The sequence below is a fragment of the Parasteatoda tepidariorum genome, chromosome 2, assembly GCF_982258835.1.
Source record: "Parasteatoda tepidariorum strain Cologne lab strain chromosome 2, Ptep-v5.0, whole genome shotgun sequence".
NCBI classification, from domain to species: Eukaryota; Metazoa; Arthropoda; class Arachnida; order Araneae; family Theridiidae; genus Parasteatoda; species Parasteatoda tepidariorum.
In genome coordinates this window covers 67,435,498-67,460,374 of record NC_141756.1, presented here as the reverse complement: position 1 = coordinate 67,460,374, position 24,877 = coordinate 67,435,498, and the positions used below count along the sequence as shown (strand labels likewise).

Genomic DNA, 24,877 nt, shown 5'->3' with positions numbered 1-24,877 from the left:
ATTCTCATTGTGTTTGAGAAAAATTCGTAAATCAAGCCAACATGAAATCTGAAGACTACTGAAAGGAATAAAAAGCAATTGCGTCACACCTCAAAGCATTATTCCAGAACAAAAAAAAAGAGAACATACAGAAATACACTTAAGCTTAAAGCAGACAATATAATGTGAACATAACTGCCATATAAAAGTAAAACTTGGTGAAATTTATTGACTGTTCATGAGCATAAAAATGAAAATTTGCCTATTCTGCGCAACTATTATAATGGGTATTGCAATATAGAACATATATTATACGTCCGTTATGATTATTTGCATTTCACGTATATGGCGATTCTATTATTTTAAAATCAGTACAAAATATGTATTGAAAAATATTAATATTGAATCTAAGAAATCTTAAATGGTTATATATTTCTTTTATTTTTAAATCATATTTTTACCCGCATTTTATTTAAGACTAGCGAAAAAAATATATTTTGGGTACTTTTAGGTTCATCATAATTTATTCCTATAGACAAAACAAATAGCCGAATAAATCCTTAAGACTTCAAAAACTGATTTTCTCACACCTGCAAGTTGTGTATATTAAAATAAAGAGCACGAAACAAAAAAAGGTAGATTAACAAAATTTTATAAGCTACTGTAAAATTTTATAAGTTTTATAAGTAACTTATAAAACAAACAAAAATCGTTATAAAGCTTATAAAATCGTTAATCGAAAATAAAGGAATTATATTTGTATTCATCCACTAAGAGACGGATGTTCAAAAAAAAAAAACTAAACTCATTTATGAGATAAGAAAAGTTATGCAAATATGAATCATATTTCATTTCTATAAGAAGATATCAGTAAAGTATGACACATATAACCCATTTTAGCTTAAGAGAAAATATCATTTATTAGAGCAATATATATCATACCCAATTTGATATAAAAGCAACTTTCACTTATAAATCATGCTAAACTAAAATGTAGAAAAATATTTGTTCACTTGCACAATTAACCTCGTGTATATCGTCTAATATTTCCCAAGATATATTTATCAAATTTCAGAGATTCTATCATTGAAAATATCACATATTTTGCTCTTCAATATTTTTACAAACAATCTACATTAAATTTACTTAATTCACAATTATTTAATGTCATAATCAAAAAGAAAAATTCTAAATTGAATTATAATTGTTACAATAAATGCTCTATGCTCAAAGCATTGAAGTTGTTAACATACAATGCTATAGGCATAATAATAATTCTAAAATGACCGAGGAAGTAAACTACATAATTTAATGTTTGCAAACATTACCATTTTTGTTTTGTTTTTATCTATGATGAATTCACAAAGTAGAAATAAAAATATTATTACCACATATTAAAACTATCACGAACTATATTTTTAAACTATATTGGCTTTTCAAACAATATTAAAGGCAGTGCCACGCATTAAAGTTTTCTTGAACAGTAATAATTCGCTCAGTCACCAAGTTATTGGTTGTGAAAAAATGGTTGCGAAAAAAATAAGAGATTATCTACCTTTTCACAACATGAATTTTTTTTTATCACGTTAAAGTTTTTTCAGCACTGTTCGATTTGTCGAGAGAAAAGAAATTCAACTTTTCTTCAGTTTTTTATTTTATTTATTTCCTTATATTTAATTTTCATGTCATTAAAAATATAAAAGAAAAAAAAGCACAATTTTCTTCTTAAATATAATAAATAGTTCTTCTCAAATTTTTAATGTCCTTAATTTTTCTTGCTTTAATTTATTTAACCATGAAATTTCCCGAACTATATTTTTAACTGAAATAAAACTAAGGAAAAATCCCTTTTTTGTAAAAGTTTCAAAATTTTTAAAGATTCAATCTGCTTTTTTCTATTACTAGTGTAGTAGTCAAGCAATTATCAGCTTGGAAAAGAACTTAAACAATAATAAAAACGTAATTTTCTTTTAGCTCCTGTTGCTCAGTTAAGGCACGTTTTTGAAGGCTCCGTCGTAATATGAAATGATCATTTGTTGCGAATAATATGCTATTTATATAACTGCTGTGAGTTTGCCACTGTTTCTTCGAACTGTTAGGTCAAGTTTAGCCTATCTAAAGCCAGTGATGTCTACGCTTATTTTAAAAATGGCGCAAAACATCAATATAGAGAAAAGTCACAGTTTTGTAAGGAAGCGTTTGCGGTCTAATTTTTTTAATATTGAAAAGCTTATTCCAATGCTGCATTACTTGGGCTCATAAAAATTTGCAAAAACTGCAAATAAAACAGAGTGATTTTGATAATTTTTATCTAGGTGGAAAAATGTCGTCAAATTGGCAATTTTTAAAAATTATAAATAACTCTTAAAATTTATAAGTTAAGTTTATCTGTCCTAGAGACCAGATAGTTTTTCAATTCAAAATTCTACATATATTTAAAATCATCGCTCCAAGTGTAAGGCACTTAAACTATGCCTTTTTTACTTTCCTTGTGACAGAGTTTCGAAAAGTAGCGTTAAAAACAGACTGAGAATTTTTGAAAACAAAATGTGATTGCATGATCTAAAAATTCTAAAAATGCGCTCAGAAGTTTATACAATTTACATAAACTTAGAAGTTAGAGGTTCATCATAAATCCAATTTTGTATGACAAAGTTAAATGAATTACAGATATTTCAAAAAGCTTATTTTTCTCGATTGCAGCACTATTCTAATGCTTTTTTCTAATTCCAATTCTATTCTGTTTCGGCAGGTTAAAAAAAAATCTAAAACTACAATCTCGCAATATGGCGTATTTGTTCACGCAATCATAAAATGCTATGTGTCAGCATTTTTATTTAACAACACTTGAATTCGTTTTCTTTCTTAAGTGATCATTTTTTCATCCAAAAATACTCCTGTGACTTCTCAAGCATGGTCTGTAAACAAGATCGTACATCCCTCGTACGACTCCTTGTATGGTGGAAGGGCGCTTTTTTTAATACAGAACTAAAACAAAATAGAGTAAGCTATTTTGGCAACGCTCCACGGGCATGCGAGGAAGTTAGGTAAGTACACAAAACTTAGTTTCAATGACGTAATCAACTTTTTGTTTTCTTTTTTTAAACAAGAACTTTTTACTCTTTGAATGCCAAACGAGATTAAATGATACAGTGGATTGGAACAACGCTGAATCATTCCTTTTAATTCCTTTTTTTAAAAATTACTAACATTAATAAGACGCAATAGAAATGAATAATGGAAATTCATAAGTAAAGGGAAATAAAATTACTAGTATTTTCACAAGCTAAAAAGCTTAATAAATATAATAAAAATTGCAGTGTTTAATGTTTCTAAAATAAATGACAAAAATTCTAAATAAATTAATAATTCTTTAATTACATAACTAATTTCTAGAACAAAGAAAATCAGTCTCATTTAGAGATCTTGTAATAGTTATAAGAATTAATTTTTAGGTTAATTAAATAGAAATAAAAACTGAAATAGAAATATAAGAGCATACATGGTGTATGAATAAAAGCTAGACGTTGCGTACTTTTAGTTATAAAAATACGATTAAACGGGAAAGCATGAAACACTATCAGGAAAATTCCATTTAACTTTTTTAACGTTAGTTTGCAGCTTCGATCTAATCACCAAACGCGGTTAGTTGAATTTATTTCCGCAATATTGCTCATGACAGCTGTTTCATTACTATGGTCATTAATTTTCACATTTTAAAGAAAACAATCGAATGCTCTTGTTACATATATGAATAATTAAATAACAAAATCTCTTTTTTTAATACTTGAGAGGTGCTTTCCTTTAAAATATTTAACAAGTGTATAGAAGCACAAAAACATTTTGCACCCCACAATATAACAATCTATATCAGATAATAAAAATATTTAAAATATATTTGTCATTTTACAAAAATATAAACAAAATATTTAGAAAATAATTCGTCGATTTTTACTTATAATTATCTATTTTTTATCATCAAAGATAAAATGGAGAGTTAAATTTTAGAATATAATAATTAGAAGCGGATCATGCTCTAGAGCTTTTGATAAGCTAATAACATCCACAAGGATAGAAATTAGCTATATATTTAACACTAGATTGCCAAAGGAAGTCATTTTGACTGCTTTTAATTTCAATTAGAAAAACAATGATGTACATAATGACACAATTTGTTAGAATTTTGTACGACATATAATTGTTTTATTGTTAATATTCACTAATAACTTGTTATACAACTGTAAATAATATAAAAAATATTAAAAATTAATTTTATACAAATTTTTTACACATTATTTATTCTTTTGAAATCCAGTCATTTTGACTGCTTTTGGGCAATATAGGTATATACTAAGTTTCAGTCCTTCTAGTGCTAACAAATACAGAGACAAAATGACAAAAAGGTATTTTTAAAGAATATACCATATGTGGCCCACATTGGTGGGCATTAGTACATAGCCCACGCCTGTCTAACCTAGCTTAATAATCAATATTTTATTATAATGTTTCATAAAAGCCACGTTTATGTCTGTAATGATCGTAACAATCATCGTAACAGTTACGTATGTCTGTAATGATCGTAACAGTTTCAGAATAGCAATGGTCTTATTTTAAATATATATCTCATAAATGTTTTAAATGAAATGGAAAATAATTACGGAACAAAATTAATAATTTTACACACGATGAAAAAATAAATTAGTTCGCTCATATGATAAACATGAGAATCATCCCCAATCATCAGCAAAAAGTTTAAAAAGAAAAAGGATTGTTCATAAATTATAAAAATATGAAGCAATTATAAAATCAGAAGATAATACTATTTTTTTTGTTTGAAAATACTTTCCGTAACTCCGCTGTGCAGAACTTAAATTTCAAAAAATTACGGAAAATCCATAGTAGCTTACATCCTTATGATGAAAACCAACTGAAAATTAAATTGCATATATTTGATCAATAACCTATTGAAAAATATAACCTTGCTTATCAATTTATTAAAAAGATTTTTATTTCCGTTTGGTTCTTAAACTTTTTTTAAATCGTAAAATTATTAATTTCAAAAATTTTCAACTTCTTTTTAACTGAATTTGACTAAGTTACTTTAAGAAAGCAAGATTTTCATGTATTTTTTATGAGTTAAAATAAAAAATAGAAGAAAAAATTGAGTGAATGTGAACCTCAACAGAATAAATTACACTTTAAAACAATATGTTAAACTTGGGGGGGAAACTTGTCAATTGGTAGGTCAGCATAAAACCATTTATTTTACAAAAAAAAAAAAAAAAAAAAAAAAAAACCTCTTGTTATTTAATAACAGACGCTTGTTCTTTGATTAAACAGACAGATGTTGTTATTTTAACAAACAAACTGTTATTTTAATTTAAAAAAAATCTATAAAATAAATAAGTCAGTATTTTGATCAGTGCGAGCCGTGCGACCTGTTGATGCTAGAATCACCATATTGGGAGGCGAGCGCTCTATCCACTGAGCAGCTCTACTGTCTCAAAAAAGGAAGAAAAAAACTTTAACTGTTTTTATCCCAAAAATCTTACTTATTCAAATATTATTTAAGGGTGAAAATGCATAACCTTTATAAAAATACCTGTCTACATAATTTACGAAAAAATTATATCTAAAGAAATAAAAGCGAATCACAGTTTTGTGTTGTTATTGTGTATGTTCAAAACCTTAAAATAATTGCTAAAAAAGATCAAATATAGAGAAAACTCGCAACATGATTTGATAAAAGGTAGAGTTATCGTTCGTTAAGCAAAATTGCATGGCAAAAACTAGAATTTGAGCTATGGTTTTAATCTGTTTATGATTTCTATGATAAGCAGAGAAAAACCTTTTCGTCAATAAGACACCTTTAAACAGTCGAATATACAAAGATAGTCTACAAAAAGTAAAAAATTTTTACAGTCTAGTTGGTGTTACAATACCAGACAAGTTGGTCGAAGTATTTCCTTGTTAACAATAGAATAGTATTAGTAGAATTTTGCAATCATTTAAGGTTTTTTGACAAATTTATCTTCTTTGCTTAATTTTTTTAATGTGATCATTAAAGTAATATAACTACCCTTAAATACAAATACTAATCAATATCAATGTTTGTCACATCATATAAAAATCGGTTATATATTTATCTTCACGTTACAAATATTTAAATTAAAATACTTATGAAAGGGAATAGTCATAACACATGATTTAGATATGCATATCTCATTTTTAACATCAGAGAAAATATACGGTACTAGGCAGTAAAAGGTCAGACCAAACACAATGTAAACGTAAAATTTGTTTACAATTTATTTTATGGAGACATTTATTGACTTGACAAGGACAAAAAAATGTCATTGTATTTTTCTCTTTGTAAATCATTGCGTGTAAGAAGAAAAGCTTGAATACATATAAAAACCTTCGTGACTTTTTATATTTATGAATAAAATAAAAAAAACAATACGCGGCCTTTTAAAACACCGAAGCTATGAAAACATTTATTTTACTTTAAAAATACCCATTAAAAATTATAGATTTCCCAAACGGAAATAACGGTCAACTATTTTATAATTTTCTTCTATCACAAAACAATATATGTTGGATAACATAACCAAATATCTACTGATACTTAAATTCTTTGCAGTATCAGCTTTGAAACATACGATTTAAATAGATTTTAATGGAATTGCTTACTAATATCAAAAACAAAATTAGCTCTAGAGAGAATCATCTAGAAACATTCACACACGTGATGAAGAAACATTTTTGGTATTTAGTGGTGGTGAAAAAGAGTTAACTTGAGTCATATTTTTCTCTTAAACGCACTCGCATTTAAAAAATTTACCAAATCCAAAACTAAGCAAGAGTAAAGAGAGAAGAAAATTCAACAAAAAGAAAATAGTTTGAAATGCAAAATTACTTTGGAAACTATTATTTATCTAAGTAACAAATAATTTTAATTGCACTTAGATTTAACTGTTATTTAAACAAGATAGATATTCAAGACAACGTAGAATAAAAATTCTTCAAATTTCTCATTTCGAATTTATATTTGCATAATAAATCAATTATTTTAAAATTTCGTATGCCTTTTAACTCTCAATAATGCTAGTGACTAATCTTACTGCTCTGACATAGAAACTGAATCCGCTATTTAGAGATACAAAGTAAGATGTCCTTTATATTGTCCTTACAACTCAAGAAAGACGCAGATCCTTAAAATACACTCCATTCAATTCACGTTTTACTTTGTTTTATAATGCGTCCTTCATCACATCCAACTAGACATTATTTGGCACCGGTTATACCCTTGAAAGTTAAAGATGCAAAATAAAATGTGCTTCGAAACGAAGCCTTAACATTTATGCAATGGGAGAAAAAAGTTTACTTTTTTTAGCTAAAAAACTTTCCGGTAATATTTACCGGAACAATTTATTAACAAAACATCTGATATACTATAATTTTTATAGTAATAATTGTCTAAAAATCACTGAATCATTTTAATTAACTAATTATTACTTTAAAAATTATGGTATAATATTTTATGGTAAAAATGGTTTTAAAATAAACGGTTTCTACGGATAATGCACCCCAAGTTATCGTACTTTATACTGTAATTTGATCCTGAATTTTTAACAGAGTAACTTATGAATTTAATTTATTTATTGATATCGAAAAGTATTCATTGAAAAGTTAGAGATTATGAAACGAAAAGCTTAGTCAGGAAAATAATTTCAAACTATTAGAAGAGTTTTATGTAAGTCAAATATTCTAAATCGTAAATTTAATGCTCATATTTAAATTTAGAAGTTTATCATAGATAAACATACAAGTATTCACATACGTTTATCATTTATAAACTTTTATCATAGATAAACTTTTATCATATATGCAGAGCAGTGTAAAGATAAAAACAATTTATTGCATATTGCTAACAGGCATGCATAAAACATTTAATCCGATTCAAAAATAATGGATCGGGGTAAATACTGATATTATTTTTGTTATATTAAGCTATTTCTGAAGCATATAAAATCTTTTTGTCCTGAAAAAAAGAAGTCATCTCACCGAGAAAAAAGTTTTCAAAGATGAAATATAGCCTAAAGGAATTGTTTTACCTAAAAATAAAATTCTGTTTCTGACTGTGTGGGAACACCAAAAAGCTCGACAATTTTTCTTGAAGAGCTTTGGTAAAGACTTTATAAAATTAAATAAAAAATTTGATTTTATAATTTGTGCTAAAATTTGGTACCAGAGGTAATATTTGCTAATTTTATCATTATATTTCATTTCGGTTAAATTTTCTTTTCAGTTTTGTGTTTTTTTGTAAAAGCGCAGTAATAAGAGCTATAATTTTGAAAATCTGTATTTCCAGTAAACCGTTACCTTATGAATGGAAAAAATATTAAATGAATAGTTTAAATACACTACATTTTGTTTTAATCAGCCACAATCGTAGTTCTTTTTACCGAAAATGTCATTGTCATATAATTAAGTAATTTTACCAGGTTTTTTTCCCCCTTTCACTTAATATACATATCACATCAAACTTAAATTCCACTTTTAGGCTTGCAAGAATTAAAAAATCCTAATAAGAACTTATATATCCGTAAAATTATGAGATCTTTTGCTAATATGTTGGTTTTATCAAATGTATGTATTATAACCAGGTCTGTATAATATGATATATACTAACGCGTGAATGCCGTTCTGAGAAAATTGATCCTCATCGTGATAAAAAAGAAAAAAATAATCATCTGCCTCTTCAAAGAAATTTTGTCTTTTTAGAATTACCGAGGGAAAAAAAGTTTCGTTTTTATACTTTTTCCTACCGATGCAAACGCTATTTAAAATTACCTTCACGTGATTTAAAATAACACATCGCGATCTGTATTTATGAGACTTTTCGCACATCGTATTTTCACGATTTTATATCAAATATCGCTAGTCGTATTCACGTGATTTAAAAGCCACTATTATGATGGCTTTAAAATGATTCAGATGACTTAAGAATTATACAACGGAACTAGTATTCAAGCGATTTTAAAATGAAACATCGAGATTCTTATACACGCAATTTTAAAATCGACCATTGAGATTCGTATTAAAGCAATTTTGAAATTAAACATTGATGTTCGTAATTACGCAATTTTAAAATTAAATTAGATGATTCGTATTTACATGATTTAAAAAATCACACCTTCAGATTCATACAATTTAAATAAACAAATAAAATTTCGCATCATTATTTTTATTAAAACGTTGATAACATTCTATGGATAAATATTTACTATGTACACTTTTTCGCTTAAATTCTGATATTTTTTTAATTAGTTAAAAAGTGTTTTGCACACTTCAATTTCGGATTTCTATTTTCAGCCTTTTTGGTTTTTTACGGAACTCATCCTTGTTCTGTGAATCAATACAGAGTTGTATAAGAGCAAAACAATTTTAAAAAATCAAAGATTTCGAAACGAATTTCGCCAAAATGATGTTCTGACGAAAGGATTGAATCTTTACAAGAGTCAATCAATGCGCGCCGTGTTTTTTAATTGTGATTTCGTGTTAGCAGAAAGTTTTATATTTTATCTAACTCTGTTTATGATTAATTTTGTTTAAAATAAAGTTTCAAAAAATGCCAAGACACTTCTTTTTCATTGCAACCAATCTCTGTTATGGTATAAATGAAGAAAGCTTAACAAATTCAAAAGCCAAACTGTGTAATTTACAAATTACTTCAGCCTATTCTGTAGTGGTACCTGTTTTCTCTGCATCGCAAATTCTTTTTCGTCTTCTTTAGCTCTACAGCCTGATGTAGGCCATTAATGTCTCCGAAAGTAGTTTGCATCGAGTATTACCGGCTCCAGTGGTTCGCAAACACATAGTTAATAAAATAAAATATCTTAATGCTTATAATATTAGCAGAATTTTTGAAAAAAAGGTCTTCAGCTACACTTAACAACACCGCACTTCTAACAAAAAATCATATGTTGTCATAACTGGGACGCGTCCATAAATATTTCTTTGAAATTAACGTTAATATGTAGTGGGTTACTATCGTTGACGTATTTTCTCACTTATTGTGTTCTTGGATTGTTCTACATGTAAGAAACATATAATCGCAAACGATAACACAGTTTAACAAGAACAAAAATCACATAAAAATTACAAAACACAACAATAAAAATTATTTTAATATCGATTTTTTAATTACTCTTTTAATAAAAACTCAAACATTATTCATTACACATAGTACTTATTCCGAAAGCATAACAAATCCCAAAATATTTATTTAGATCTCATTCGTCTTTACTAAATATTGTTTCATTTATATCTTAAACAATAAAGTTATCCGAAATTTTCTGGAAATTCAGGAAATACAGTAATTATTACCACGTTAATATTTATATCTTCCCCCTCAAAAATAACTTTGATGAATCAATAAAATCAAAATCAAAATTATGCTTATTGAACTAATTATACCTATTAAAACTGTACCTATATTTCTTATTGTTTTTAACGGCATTATAATGCCATTGAAAAAAATAATAATTCCTTTTCTACGTCATATCAAAGAAAGTACTCATCACCTGGCGGGCCTCAAATATACTATTAACTATTCTTTTAAAACAAAATCAATACGTTAATGAAAAAAATCATTATACTTTTCTTTTCACCTATTGTATTCGTTGATTGCAGTTCGTTGTTAAAAATATAAAACAATACATCGCGAAAGCTAATAAGGAAATATAACACAATAGAAGAATAAATAAAAACGTATAACTTGAAAGAAGGAACGAAAAAGAGAAAAAAAAATATTCCATAAGGCTCTTCAATCTATCTTTCTACCCATTATTGATGTTTCTCTGATGATGATGGCGAAAATAGCCATCATCTACATAGAAGGCGGAACCAAGAGCCACCCTTTACTTCACCGACCCAGTCAAGGGCATATGTGGGTCAACTCCAGTTTAGTTTGGCATTCGTTCATCTTCTTATCTTCTCCGTTTGTTTACTTTTTGATTTAAAAAACATTATACCTTTCTTTTATTAAAGGAAATGGCTGCAATTATTTAGTTTAATTTTCCCTAAATATATGCACACAAATTTATTTCGTAAGAAGTATTGATTTTAAGGGTTATTAATTTATACTTATTATTTACTTACATTTTTAACATAATTTTAAAAATTATATGCAATACTTTTCATATCATTCACATATGTACACCAATCCTTTTTCGTTAATATTCTATTTTTACCAGATACGTAGGTACATGTATGAATTAAGATGTTCAATTAACAATCATTGTGAATTGCTTTTGTCACCTTAAATAAATATGAATAAATAAAATATTTAGCTTTTAAGTATGATAAAAAATAACTCATAAATATGAATGCACTAAAACAAGGAATTAAGAGATTTAAGTTTGATATATAGTTAACAAACAATCAATAATTTTATCAATTAACATTTTTCAACAAATAGTCAACTTGAAGTAAATAAATAAGTTTTGTAAATAGTAAAATACGTATGTTCCTTGCACTCAAAATAATAGACAATGATACTAAAAAAAAGCTGTCTTTACTATACACATTTTTTTATTAATGTCTACAGTTTTTTTTAAATAAATAAATAATTGTTAATTATCTATGCAAGTTTTTTAATTATTATAAAATTGAAAGAAACATTGCATTTGCTGTTTTCAATTTCATACCTGTTAGTAAAATGCACAAAATAAAAACAATGAACATACGTCATTTTTTGATTTTTATTAACGGATCTTCTCGCTTTACACGGTGAAAATTAGTCTGGTAAAATTACCATACCATTTAGCAAAAAGTAACGTAAAAGTAATGGTTATTCTAAAAAAAAAACCATCAAAATTCGAGTGTAAAAAAGCAAAATATACCGTATTTGAACCTGTTTTTGATAATTTTTTTCATTTATGTAGTAACGGTTAATAGGAAATACTGATTTTTAAAATTATTATCACACGTTTCGTAAAAATAAGATCGCTTATATAATGACACATTTAGTAACAAAAAACAAATGTGAAAGTAAATTTCTCCGATTAAATGGTGTTTATGCCATACCAACTAATTAAATTTGACCTAATTTGAAAAATTTTATCACATATTATGAAACTATTGTTAGTTTTTTCAAAATCACTGCCAATGCTTTTCGGAAAATATCAAATTACTGAGCTTTCAGGTATTCTTATAGAGCCAAAAACACGACAAATTTTATCATATTTTGGTCATAGTTTTTTTCTGAATGCAAGAATTAACCAAAAGGTTGATGAATGATATTTTTATTATTTTTTAAATTTTCATTTCTCACAAATTACTCAACTGATAATTCTTAGATTTTGGATTTTGCCCTTCAAACTTGCATATCTAAATTTTTTATGTGTTATAATTCAAAATTTTTGTCATTAATTATTCATTTAAATCGCAAAAAATAACAATTTTAAATAATTATAATCAGTGTTAAGTTTCATAGTTGCGTGTAGGGCATGTTTTATTTACTTAAATAATTTTATAGATAGGATGAAGTAGGTAAAATTAAAATTAACCTTTAAGAGAACGAACATTCAATTTCTCCCCTAACTAAGTTATTGGATCCATATTTTTCAAAATGTAGTTATCCTTCATGAGGGCTAAAAACCTAAATCGGTTGAAAAAGTAATGCTCAGAAAATATTCAGAGAAAATACGTTTTTGTGTCTGATTTCGTAACTTGGTAATATTGTAATATTGTCTGTATTAATTAACTAGCATATTTGATATTATCTCTTCGAACCACCGAGAACACATATTATTCAATGCGATCATATATTATTTAGTGTATATTATTCAACGTGTATTACATATTATTCAGAGTGTGATAATTCGATCAAAATTTTATTCAGTGTGTGATAATTCGATCAAATTTTATTCAGCTGATCTGTCTTCATTTTTCAATCTCTACAATGATGATGAAGTAATTTTTGATGTTGAAAAAACTATGCATTAAATTCCAAATGTTGAAAGATACATTTAAGATGTGCAAATCACCTTATCAGTGTCAATTAACAGCCTGTTTAGACACACTATAAAAGATAAGAGGCAATAATACCCATTTCCGTATTCTTATCTTAATACCTAAAAAACGGAAATGTCTGAGCTATATTAAATCAGAACTCAAAATAAACATACATCTTTTAAGAACAGAAAGTGATGAAAATCTAATAATTCCGAATATCGAATTAAATGTTTAGATTTGTTATCTGTCGCATACTTTTACTTTAATTTTGTTCTTTTTAATAACTTTATTTTATTAATAAAAGGCGAAGTACAAAAATTAAATTTATTATACTTTTTTTTCTGTTAAAGATAACAGAAAGCATTTTTATAAATGAGATTAATTTATAGTATTAAATTTGTTTTGAATTAAAATACTTGCAATTATTTAAATTTCATATTTCATTTTGCTCTGATTAACTTGCATGTTCATATTAACAATTATTATGCAGAAAATAATTTGGAAAAAAATAATAAATTTCAATATTTTTATTGCATTGGATAGATATCAAATTTTTTAACCATATAAGAATGATTTTTTTCAGTTACATATATCGGAACATAACTAGTCAAAATATAATTGGGCAAAATTTAAAACTTATGAAACACTATAATAAGTATTTTTAAAAGTAACATACAACCTACAATAAATATTTAGATTTTGAAATATAAAAAAGAAATATAAAGATAGTTGAACTATATTTTTCAATGAACGAAACGCTTAGGAATTAAGAAATAATAAATGTTTTCAATTTAATCAACTAAATTCACCACATTACTTTTCAATATACAAGATTATTACAAGCTGGTACTTAATTATTTAAGACGTAAGGATGCCTATAGCACAATAAAATTCATATTTTTCTAAAAAAAATTCTTGTTTTAAAAAGCTCAAATACCTAATTGAAATTATTAAAATGTAAGTTAAAGGTACCGCGCAAAAATAAGCATAGCATGAATATAACTTTTATCATAATATAACTCTTCTGTTTTTACCAAAGAAAATTCGTCAAGTAAAAATGTTTAATTATAAATTAACTATTTATATCAAATAATAAATGCGATAATTTTTAATCTGTGTAACCCAGTATATAACGAACATTTTTAAAAGGCACTAGTTTTCAAATATTTATAATTTGATTATTAAAATGGCTTGAACGCCAAAATGACGGAATGAATAACTATTTGTAATAATAATATAAATAAATAGAAATTTTAATAAAAGAATATCGACAACATGAACCACTTCTTTTCTCACAGATATTTCAATAGATATATGCGTTGAAAATAAAAATTATTCACAAAAAAATGTTCAGCATATTAATACATAATTTATAAATGACGATTTTTAAAAACATCATATTTTTCGAAATTAATACGTTAAATATTTTAATTGTTTGTAAAATTACGGATAAGCAATCGGATAATCAAACTTATATTTCACCACGAGCCTCAGGTGGAGTAACGCATGTTTATTTTGCGAACATTTTTGTGATAATATTTTGCTTAAAAAATTAATACAAATGAAATTAATACAATTAAAACACGTCAGTGTACTCAAAAAAGCATTTTAAAAATCACAAAGGTAATCTTAACTTTTTAATTTAATAAAACGAAATTATTACAAAGTAGTTATTTTGATGATTGTGTTTGTTATTAGACTGTAATTTTATTAAATTAGCGTATAATATGTGTTCAAAGCATTTCTACTATAGGTAATTAGTTGAATTGTGACACAGATGATTAATTGAAAGAATCATACTGTGTTAAAAATGAAGAAAAGATGGACTTTCTTAAAAAGGTCTTCTAAATTAATACGTTGCTTGTGTCAAACTTAAATAAAACGCATCCATTTTTATAAAATACGTCCATTTTTTTAAAATGCCTCCATTTATTTAAAATGCTTCAATTTATTTAAAACGCATCTAAAAATACCCAATTCTGGCAAAAATATTTATTAAATACTTACGACATTAAACGTTAAGAGTATCATATTAAATACTTATATTAAAAAGAACAAATATGAACTATTGCATTCGTTAAATGTTACTCATTTTAAATTTTATTTACGAAAATATAAATAAATATTTCAAAACATAATGTCTGCAAAAGTTTTCCTTAATATGCCGATCGAAAAACTGAAACTAGCAAAACATGGAACCTCAAATTTCAAAATATTTCCATAATTGCTTAATAAATAATCAATTATACATTTAGGAACGTAATTTTCAAATGTACAATATAAAATTAAGATGCAAGTATAGGTAATAAAAATGATAAAAAATCCTTAAGACTGTTAGAAATTATTTAAAAAAATAAATTAATTAATAATTAAATAAAATTCATTAAACCTCTGTTTTAATTATTATTATTTCCAAAAATAATTTTAAAATATCGTGTATCGTCGAACATCAATATCATTAACGAAAACTCCAATAGATAATTCAAATATATAAAATTCTCATCAAAGATTTATTTCATAGGGAAAAAACACTAACCATAAACCATGGAATAAAACAATAAAATATATTTAAGATAAATCTTAAAATATTTTTAGACAGTAATCTAATATTCTAATGCACAAGGTCAAAGTTGCGCATCCCCCTTCTCAGGAGTGGAACAGCTGTTTACAAACTTAAGACTACAACAAATAATCTATTTATAAACAAATGCTTACCTGTAATTATTCAGTGCGATTTGATCGATTTAATAGTTATCACTTCTTCCAATAAATCCCAGATTTCCTTTTAAAGCAGATATTTCGAGATATTTATGTTTCAAATGATGATAGATATAAATATTAGCATGAAGTCGATTCTTCTAAAATCGTCGTTTTATAAAAGTATAAAAATTAAAAAACAAAGAAAAGGGGAAGAAATAAGTCCGATTTTTTATTTAGTTTCCAGATGGGAAGGTTCCGTCTCTTAAATTCTTCAAAAATAGATATTATCCCCCACAATATCGGATCTTGAGAATCTCTCAGTGACACGAGCACTTCTCAAAGCAAGAGCGCTCGCGGATCGCGAAGCTCTTCCTGATATACCAAACCTGATCGCTTTCCGATGTGTGACTCCGCCGGAGCACAGCTGTTCATCAGCTGGGAGTTCGGTCTCTGAAACCTTCCGCTTCTGATAAAGAGTCCTTTATTTATTTGCAGTTTTTTGCGGTGTTACGCAATGATATGAGAACGTAATCAGACGTGATCTAATGTTTTTATTTAAAGCTCAGAAATATAAAGTATATAATCCTCAGGGATATTAGAATTCGGTATTCTTTCGGCTGAATTCGATTTTCGTGGTTGTAGACGTACAAGTACGCTAAAGTCAAAGTTTACATCTATGATAATTGCCGTGTGCAGCTGTTTTAACATTAATAAATAGAATAAGTGATTTTTCATGAAGTTTATTTATTTTGTCAAGCTTATCTAAAATTTCATATATATATATATATATATATATATATATATATATATATATATATATTAACAGGTGCACCAAATTTCATGTGGATCACAATCATACATGGCAGTACTTTTACTTTCGTTACTTGTACCGCCGGTACAAGTAAAAAGTACGTACTTTTACTTGTACTTCGTTACTTTTTTAATTTAGTACTTTTACTTGTACTTTCGTTACTTTTTTAGGGAAAAAGTAAAAGTATTTGTAACGGAAATATCGAATGAAATCGTTACTTTTTTCTAAAACTCGGTAAGCTTTCTTAAAAAAAATAAATAAATAAATAAAAAAAGAAAAGCTGTGAATGCAATATATATGCATTCACAGCTAACTTCGTTTTTAAATACCTTCTGTTTCAGCTTATACTGCACATTCAATTATTTTTTACTAGCTCAAAGATCACAAAGCTATCTGAAACTCCGTGTTTGCTTTCTTTATGTTTGTGGTTTTAAAACGCGTTTCTAAAGGGTAAAACAATTTTAAATCAATGGTAATTTAATTAAACAAAAATAATAAACTAAAAATTAAAGTCAATAGATAAAATTTCTTTTTCGTGCAAATCCATAAAAAGTTTGATATTAAAATTATATTTGATTTTAAAATTATATTATACGATTATATTATAAAACTATATTATAATATTCCTCCGAATTTAAAAATAAATTAATTTCCATAACTTTCAACATTAAAAATAATTAAATAAATAACAACAATTTTGCAAAAACATTAAAGAACATAAGAATATTATTCAATAAAATTTTAAGTTACTTTGAATTTTCGATTTCCTAAAAATGTACTTTAAAATCGTTACTTTTTTTGTTTAGTACTTGTACTTTTACTTGTACTTTTTACTCGTTACTTTTTAAAATAAGAACTTTTTACTTTTTACTCGTTACTTTTTTTAAAAATACTTGTACTTTTACTCGTTACTTTTTAAAAGTAACGTTGCCATATATGATCACAATTGATAAAAGATATAACTATCATGCAAGCGATGCATAACTAAAAATATTTTATTCTGTACATTCAATTTTTTTAAGATATAAAAGAATGTTTATTTTTACGAGAATACTTTTTTACGAATAATTTGTTTCTCTCTTATATTAAATAACAAGAAACTAAATTCTAAACAAGATTCTTTTTACATAATTTGGAAACATGAACAGTTCGTAGCAAAGAAGGGAATAGAGAGGGGTGCTAAATTCATGTTATATATTTACAACTGAATTTCAGAATAATATATCGGACGAGTCTAAATCAGATGTTTATAGAAGAGAGGTGACTTTTTTTAAAATATTTTCTCTATTTTTTATATGATGCAGCAGATGCAAATTTTGTGAAAGCATTTTAATTTTGTTTATTACTTAGCACTAAGCATTAATTTTCGTGACAATACGAATGCAAAATTTTAATGTTTCTTCTATTTAATAGGTCAAATAGTTTTCGTGACTTATGTATTTTGCTGTTTTTTAATGCGTACGGCTTTTTTTTCAACTAGCTGAACCTTTAAAGCACACATATAGTCCATTTTTTTGTTCCTTAGTGAAACAGCAGAGGAATATTATAGTACCGTGACTCTCCAAATTCGCTCGCCTTCTCACCATCTATTTAACGAGAGATGACCACTTTTCATTAACATCATTGATCTTGGAGTTCCTATAAAAATTTAAAATTGGATGCAGTTTAGTAAAATAGTGTTTGCAAATAAATAAATCTAGTTAAAAAATATTAGGGTTCCTTAATGGTTTTCTTAACTAATAAAAAGAAATCACTAGCAATATTGAAACTACCTTTTTTTTTAAAAAGTTTTTGATGACCGTACGAATCTTGCATATTGCACTACGGTTTTACATATTAAACATATTATCCAATGAAACTCTATAACAGGGGTGGCCAACCTGCGGCTCTTTGAAGGATTATTTGTGGCTCTCGATAAATGTACCCTAGTTCCCTTTTCATTTTTGTGCCATTATATTTTAAAAAATTATTATCGTTCCGTATGTTCCGAATTTTGGAAATTTGTACCAGAATCGAAGTATCCTGAACTAAAAAAGGGTGCTTGTCGAATTATCTCAATATTCGGAACAGCGTACTTATGTGAATCATTTTATTCCACTTTAAAATTCGTGAAATCCAAACACCGAATCAGTCTTAACTAACCAGCATCTCAAATAATTACTGCGAAGTACTGTCACTAATTATTCATCAAATTTTAAAGAATTATCAAGAGAAGTAAAATAAATGTGTTTAATTTTAAAATTCAATGCACATATTTTTTTACTTTTATTTATATGTTTTCAATAAATATAATTTCTGTAAAAAAAAACTATAATACCTTTCTTGCATACCTTTTAAATACGTATTTAATTGCGGCTTTCGAAAAGTTTCAAATTTGGAAAAATGGCTCGACTATCAAGGAGCTTGGCCACCCTGCCCTATAACATACTCGATAGAATCCTGCATATCATCCGATTCTACTCACTCAGAGTTTGATGAATGTCAGTGTGCTAGCTGTGGAGAAGAATGCAGTACCACAACTAAAAGCGATGAGTGGATGAAATGTATGATGTACATGAAATAGTTCATTAAAACATGTACAAACTTTGAAAATCCTTACCAAAATTATAATCTAGTACATTTGAAAGTGATTGATTAAACTGCGCATTAGATTTTGCTGTTTATTAGATATTTTTACTTTTTTACAAGGATTATTAGATTTTAGTTCTTTTCAATAAAATTCATTCTTTAAGTTTTCCATGGTTAACCAGTGCTGTAGTTGGGAAGGGTACCCGGGGAAATACCGTTGCCCGAAATATTTAGTTTGCTGTAGTGAAAAAAAAATTAAAATATTTAAAAAAAGTTTTCATACCAGTTTTTTTTTTCATTCTCACGTTCTTTGTTTATTTATTTATTTTTTACCAAGTAAAACTGAAATTTCTGTCCGGTTCCGGAAATTTTAATTTACATTTACCGATGCGCAAATTATACCAAACGGTTTTGAAAAAGCAAGTGAACTTTCTAACCTGATAGGTAAAAATTTCGGGCTCGTTTACAAACGCATGCAATGAGAATAGTCTTGTAAAAAATGTAATTTCGGAAATGTATAAAGTGCTTAAAATGCTTGATTTGGATGCAGCTGATAAGCTAAATAAATCAAAAAATATTTTAAATGGATTTACGATAATTATTCAGTCTTTATATAAAGTTACTTTGAATTAATTTCAAGTGGTTTGTGAAATTGTAAATATTAAATGGGATGATATTCTGCCATGTAATTTTATAATTATAAAAACGTGGAATAGATATAACTTTAAAAAATTAAAAAAAATCCTTTATTAAAATAATTTTAATTTTTTTTTTACTCTTTTACCGATTATTAAAAATGAATCTCGAACTTTGTTGTCTCATTAAATTAATTTTTGAAATTCAAATATCACTATATGTTATGTCTAAATGCTCTCTCAAACCTGTTGAGAGTTTTCCCATCTATTCCGTCTATTCTGCTATCCGTTTGACAAAGAATGTGACATTGGAAGATTTTAAAAGCAGGGAAGCAACTGTACTGCGCGCCAGCAAAGATTAATTAAATTACTAATAGGTTGTAGTGAATAGCAACACTCTTGTAATGCATTCAGGCAAAATTGCAATTAATAATTGATTTCAAATCATATAAAAAATAAAAAAAACATTTAGTTTAAAGTATCGGACAAGTTTCGACACCATTTTTTTAAATATTAATATAAAGTTTCAAAAAACCAGTTTTTTTTTATTTTATTATGCTTAAAAGCTCATAAAACTCATAAAGCGAGTCTTATAGAAAATTATTATTATTTTAAGTGAACATTCTTCGATAAGGCATTTTTATGTATATCCGGTAAACACTGTAAAATAAATTCCATTAAATACAAAGAAAATCTTTTGATGATTTAATTCATCAAAAGATTTTCCAACTATGCTTTGAGCTATTATTTTAAAAGCAAGTGCATATACTACTACTAAGTTAAGAATCAATGTAATTAAGAAAGTAATTTTTTAAACAATTCCAAGCGTGTTTTTGTGAAAAAAGATGCATAAAAATGAAATATTTTCTATACCAATAAAAATATTACTTTCCTCTTTTAGTCTGTTGTTCAAAACATGTGTGCCGTAATCATAAACACACATGAAAATTTTTGACAAATATTTTAAAAACAACATGTATTTAAGGTGGTGTAAAATGTTAAAAAATCTGATTTTGAGATAAGCACTTTTAAGGAGTTAAAATTAGTCTTTCCCCTGTTATCACCTTGCACAAAAATTACTATAACTTTTCAAATAAATGTAGTACAAACAAAAGTATTTTTAGAAAGCTAAGAGTACAGGAGTTCTAAATTTATAAAAAACTCAATTTTGAAAATTTTGCCTAAAATCATATTTTTGAACTAGTCAGATAATTAGACCTTAATTTGTAATCAAATAAAAAATCCTTCCATTCAGTTTAAATGTAAGTTCAATTTGAAACTTTGACACTGTAATTTGAAATGCTTTGACACTGAAAATGAAAATTTTATTTGAAATAAAAACCACGATAGGCAAATTTATTGCACATAAGTTCGATCTCAATGTCAAAATAGATAATTTAATTCTGACTACTTACAAATGCTTCGAACTAAAAGAAAAACTTATTGAAGTAGAATTTAACTTTAAATACTTAAGTATTGAATTTTTAAAGAACTTTGTGCTATTTATGATGTACATATTTTATGCCAGTAACATCACAAATGAATTTTTGAAACAAGAAAATCATTTAATATTTGATTTAATCATTTTATGTATCAATTTTTGAAAATTTGTGTTGTTGAACGAAAAAAACTTTTCAAATTTTATAGGAAAGCAAATACTAAACATTTTAAGAAAATATAACATTTAAATAACAGTTCATTATTTATATAATTGATTTTGATTGAATATTTCAATTTCGATAGATTTGGTTTGATTTTGATAGAATATTTAGTACGCACTAAATTTATGCGCATGAAAAATACGGAGACAAAATGAAAACTTCTTGCTAAATCTTCTAAGCAAGCGAAATATTTGTATATAGAATTGTTAACACACAATCAGAAATAATATAGAATTAATCTTAACATTTTCAAGCTGATTGTCTACCCTTGTTTAGCCGATCAGCTTTAAGGGGATCAGTCTGGAGGTCTTTTCGAACAAAATTTTCATTTTTTTTGTAAAAACAAAGAAAGAGATAAAACGAGTTAAAACTTGTTTTATTCCAGGAAATTTTACTCCAAGCTTAGGAAAATACCGAAATTACAACAAAAATGCTGAAAAATCTCACTAAAAACAGAAAATAACAAAACCACTTTCTGAATTGAAGTCTCGCATTTCGTTTTAAGTTATTTATGTTAGTTTCGTCTTTATATTTGCTTCCATCAAATTACATTTTTTCACCCTGCTTGCAAATATACTCAAACTTCGAAAAATGGATGTAATATAGCATGATGTAGTATTGTAATATCTGAAAGCATGCGTTAGATGTCCATGAGCAGAAAAATGCTGAAATTATTTATAATAGTACAATTGTTTCTTACAATTAATAGAAATAGTTATGTCAAATCTTGCACATTGTTAAACAAAACAAAATAGTGCACGATAAAATTTAAATTTTCTAGTTAAAATTCTTGGAACAGTATTTCTAAAGCAGGCAGTTTTTTTTCTGTATGTGGTGTTTTATCAACTATCGGTATCTTATAATTGTCTTTCCAGATAGTAACATTAATACTGAATTCTCACAAGATAACAGCGCAATTTTTTAGTATGAAAATCAAGAAGTTCTTCATAAAAAGAGCTCATGAAACATGAGTTTTTATGAAAATATATCCGGATATTGTATTTTCCTAACACATCAATCTAAAAATGATTGAAATATTTTATTTTCCAGTAAAAAAATTTTAAAAAGTTTAAATTCTGTTAACTTTTTTTAGAAAAAAAATAAACATATCAATTTTACTAATTACAATAATTATATTTTTATTCCTTTTTCTTACCCAAAAACTGTGTTTATTTTAACTTAGAAGTTCTTAAAAGCAATTAAAATGATCTTAAAGAACAGCAAAAACATTAAAATATTAATTGACGACAATTACTGTAATTAATTACACATGAAAGATCAATAAATTCATACGTACATGAACATTCTTTTGAGGAAATCCAATAAAAAATAAATCAAAATTTCCTACTTTAAACTTAATTTAGACAATATATGAGCAGAAATATTGAGAAATGATAACTTAATTAAGAAGCACAAACTATAAAATTATAAAATACATTTAAAACCACAACACTTAAGAAATAAACTAAATAACTTATATTTCATACAGTATTGTAGCAATGTAACGTAGTTCATATTAGCTTCATTATTAATCTTTTTAGGACTTAATTAAAGTCTGAATTCCGTAATGATTATTATAAAATTAATTAATTTGAAAAATGTAATAAATAAGAAATTGATTGTAAGAAATCGACCTGGAAAAAAATAACTTTTTTCCCCTTTGAATACAGAAATTAACATTTTCTAATAATACAGCTCTGCTAAGAGTCATTGAAATGCTCAATAAACAATAAATTATTTTTTTAAACATCAATAGTGCTTACAGAAAATCTTACTAAAACCTAGGCATGATTTTCAAAAAAATTTTATTGAGTTCTCCGTATGAATTTTTAAAAAAGTTATTAATCATTTTTTCTGTTCTTTTTTTTACTCTTACTGTTATTATTACCATAATCTATAATAATAAAATAACGAGGGTGTCTATGGAAAGTTTTTCAGTGTGAGTTTGTTTGTGTGTCTCTTATAACATTTAGAACCGTTTCTGCTAACGTTCTAAAATTTAGACAGACTGCGAAAGGGGTAACTTTAGCCCCCGATTCGTACAATCGCCCAAAAATTTCTATTTGATTGTTCGGGAGAGACGTATCACAAAAGGAATTTTTGTTTGTTTGTTTAGAGCTTCCCATTAAAATAAATAAGGTTGCAGACAATTTTGTCTTTTTTTTACAAATATTTTAAGGATAGCAAATGCTTTTTGCTTATAGTTCTCATTAAAAAAATGAGTTAATTGCAAGTTTTTAACATTTAAATATTTTCCATTTGATAGGACAGATAAACACAATGAACAAAGTAAACATGATAGCATAGGCGGTATACGTTATCAAAATAGTATTCCCAAAATTATCTGTAACCACATGTTTATTTTCTTCATCATTATGCTTTAAAAAGGTGTGTCTATAAAACTAAAATTTTATGAAAGCCTTATAGTAAAGTATCAGAACAATTTTAATAATGTTCATAATTAAACATACGAAAATAATATTGCTTATTTTTTTATTAATCTGTGGTCATAATTAAATTTCTTTCATTCCAAAGTTGCTTTTTTTTTCAAAAAATGAATTTAAAGGAACAAAAATCAGATATGTTGCAATATCTTTTCGAAATATGCGCTTTGTTGCAACACCACAGCATTTTGGCATACGAATTATTTCACCTATCGCATTATCAAGAGTGCTGAGATAGTAATAATAAGACGTCATAGACAAACGACATTGTGAAGCAATTCTCATACTTGCACGACGTCATTGCAAAACATATAACGTACCAGGATTCTCATTTTTACAAACTCATTAACTTTGAGCAGGTGTTCACATTTACAACAGGTGAAAACATTAATAATGCTTTATCACATATTGACACACATTTAAAAGATTCTTACATTCACTGACATTTCGGATTACATTTAATAAGAATAATGATATTCTTTGATTTTTTTTATTCTCTTACCAATAAAGTTGCCCACAAATAATAAGATTTATTAATTGTCACATTTAGAATAAATACTCTCATAAAAAGGTAGCAAATTTTCAGGATTTAAATTAAAAAAATAATATTGTGTCATTGAAATACATAACCTTGAAATCTGTTCAAATATTGAATCAGTTTCAGCGCAGTGTTAATACTGCGTCATATTTTATGTATTATTTTGTGCGTTTTATGGAACACACAGTGATTATATAACATTTCAAAAGTTGAAAAACAGATATCAAACTATCATTTAACCACGTGTAAAAACTGTTTTGAAATGTTAGAAATTTACGACTCAAAACTAAAATTTTACTATTGTTTAGAGAAATTCCCTATTGTTTAACAGCATTATTTATGTCCCATAACTTACTTATCAAAATTCTAAAGGTGAAACCAAGAACTTGTATAAAGGAATGTAAAATCATATATTCACGTGTTTTACCCCTCCTGTTATCATTTAAGAACATTTCACGATATCTGAAGCGATTACCGTTATGTAAAACTTACTTTCTCCACGTTAAAATATCTGATAA

At 26.3% G+C, this 24,877-nt stretch overlaps 1 protein-coding gene across 1 annotated transcript in view; it reads right to left on the bottom strand.

The window, feature by feature from the left end:
- LOC107456668 (protein Tob1) overlaps positions 1-16,164 on the bottom strand; it is a 30,816-nt gene extending 14,652 nt beyond the window's left edge. Inside the window, exon 1 of the mRNA XM_016074598.4 lies at positions 15,718-16,164. The gene's annotated coding sequence lies outside the window, so the exon portion shown is untranslated. The remainder of the gene's footprint in view (positions 1-15,717) is intronic.
- Positions 16,165-24,877: the final 8,713 nt, after the last annotated feature.